Below are 2,007 nucleotides of genomic sequence, written 5' to 3' on the forward strand. Positions count from 1 at the left end.
TTTTGAGTTGTTTGCCCTTTCCTACTGTATTCCACTGCCCTCTTGTTCTTGTAACATTTAGCGTTTAAAAAAACTACCAGATTGATTCATATTCAACTCTGTTCTGTTCTCCATTATACTCTCCCATCTTTAAAAGCTGATTTTATTTCCCCCCTTCCTATATGCCCACATCTCATTGACATGTATCCTAAGTAACTACGGAAGAATAAAGGTCGATAATGAACTATATAATCACATGCCAAAATTTTGAGCTACATGAATAACGTGCGGAACAATTACAGAAAGAGAAAAAAAAATGAATAAACAGAAGGCCAGTTACCTTATTGAGGTGCCAAATCTTACATCAGTTGTGCTCTTTAATTTAGGAATGTTAAAGCTTTGCTTAATTGGCCCTGACGTTAGGGGTGAGCGAGAGAGAGAGAGAGAGAGAGAGAATCCTTTCTTGACAGAAAGAGAGAGCAAGAAGGAGGGAGGAACAAGAAGGAGGGAGGAAGGAAAGGGGAAAGCACCTCTCTTAAGTAGCAGGAGATTCCTCAGCTGTCCCTGTGGTGGTTGGAGAGGGTAGCTGGGGAAAGAGAGAGGGAAGACAGAGGAAAAAAGTGAGCTTATTTATTCTTTGTGCATCTCTGCCCAAAGAAGCTATAACTCAAAGGATTGCAGTTGAAAGAAGTGTGTGTGCGCGCACGCGTGCGTGTGTGTGAGTGCGTGTGTGCGTGTCGGGTCTCGTACTGGGGGTGAGTGTTCCAGACAGGTGTGGAAGTGTTTGGTCTGGTCTGGCTTGATACGCTTCAGGGGAACKCGAGACTCCCCGAGGAACTCATGAGTCAACTTATCCTCATCACACACTGACAACCTGCGACAGGGAGAAACAGAGCGAGAGAGAGTTTTTTAAATGTACCTTTATTGGTTACATTAGTTACATAATTAAAAGCACAAGCTTTACTTAATTTGAATGGACCTAGATCGTTAGAACGAAGCCCCACTCCTCGTCCACTGTACATAGAACCCCCTGATGCCCCACACCCCTACCTAGTCCTCTAGACGGTTCACCCCCTTTCGCCTTGCAAAAGTATTCACCCCCTTGGCATTTTTCCTATTTTGTTGCATTACAACCTGTAATTAAAATAGATTTTGGGGGGTTTGTATCATTTGACTTACACAACATGCCTACCACTTTGAAGATGCAAAATATTTTTTCTTGTGAAATTAACAATAAATAAGACAAAAACACAGAAAACTTGAGCGTACATAACTATTCACCCCCCCCAAGTCAATACTTTGTAGAGCCACCTTTTTCAGCAATTACAGCTGCAAGTCTCTTACAGCTTGCCCGTTCTTCAAGGCAAAACTGCTCCAGCTCTTTCAAGTTGGATGGGTTCCGCTGGTGTACAGCAATTTAAGTCATACCACAGACTCAATTGAATTGAGGTCTGGCCTTTGACTAGACCATTCCAAAACATTTAAATGTTTCCCCTTAAACCACTCAAGTGTTGCTTTAGCAGTATGCTTAGGGTCATTGTCCTGCTGGAAGGTGAACCTCCCAGCTTAAAGTGTTCCTATGGACAGATACTCCAATTCTGCTGTGGAGCTTTGCAGCTCCTTCAGGGTTATCTTTAGTCTCTTTGTTGCCTCTCTGATTAGAGTGGAGTGTGACTGTTTGAGGTTGTGGACAGGTGTCTTTTTACTGATAACAAGTTCAAACAGGTGCCATTATACAGGTAACGAGTGGAGGACAGAGGAGCCTCTTAAAGAAGAAGTTACAGGTCTGTGAGAGCCAGAAATCTTGCTTGTTTGTAGGTGCAAATAATTTGCAAAATAAATTCATTAAAAATCCTACAATGTGATTTTCTGGATTTTTCCCCCTCATTTTGTCTGTCATAGTTGAGTGTACCTATGATGAAAATGACAGGCCTCTCTCATCTTTTTAAGTGGGAGAACTTGCACAATTGGTGGCTGACTAATACTTTTTGCCCCCATTATATCTGAGATCATGTGACAGATATCTGA

At 42.2% G+C, this 2,007-nt stretch overlaps 1 long non-coding RNA gene across 1 annotated transcript in view; it reads right to left on the reverse strand.

Annotated features, from left to right (window-relative positions):
• Positions 1-449: 449 nt before the first annotated feature.
• LOC111971449 (uncharacterized) overlaps positions 450-2,007 on the reverse strand; it is a 16,261-nt gene continuing 14,703 nt past the window's right edge. Inside the window, exons 2-3 of the long non-coding RNA XR_002878261.2 lie at positions 730-853; positions 450-565 (exon numbers count right to left, since the gene is read on the reverse strand). This is a non-coding gene — a long non-coding RNA (uncharacterized lncRNA). The remainder of the gene's footprint in view (positions 566-729; positions 854-2,007) is intronic.

This window comes from Salvelinus sp. IW2-2015, linkage group LG13, assembly GCF_002910315.2.
Source record: "Salvelinus sp. IW2-2015 linkage group LG13, ASM291031v2, whole genome shotgun sequence".
Taxonomy (NCBI): Eukaryota; Metazoa; Chordata; class Actinopteri; order Salmoniformes; family Salmonidae; genus Salvelinus; species Salvelinus sp. IW2-2015.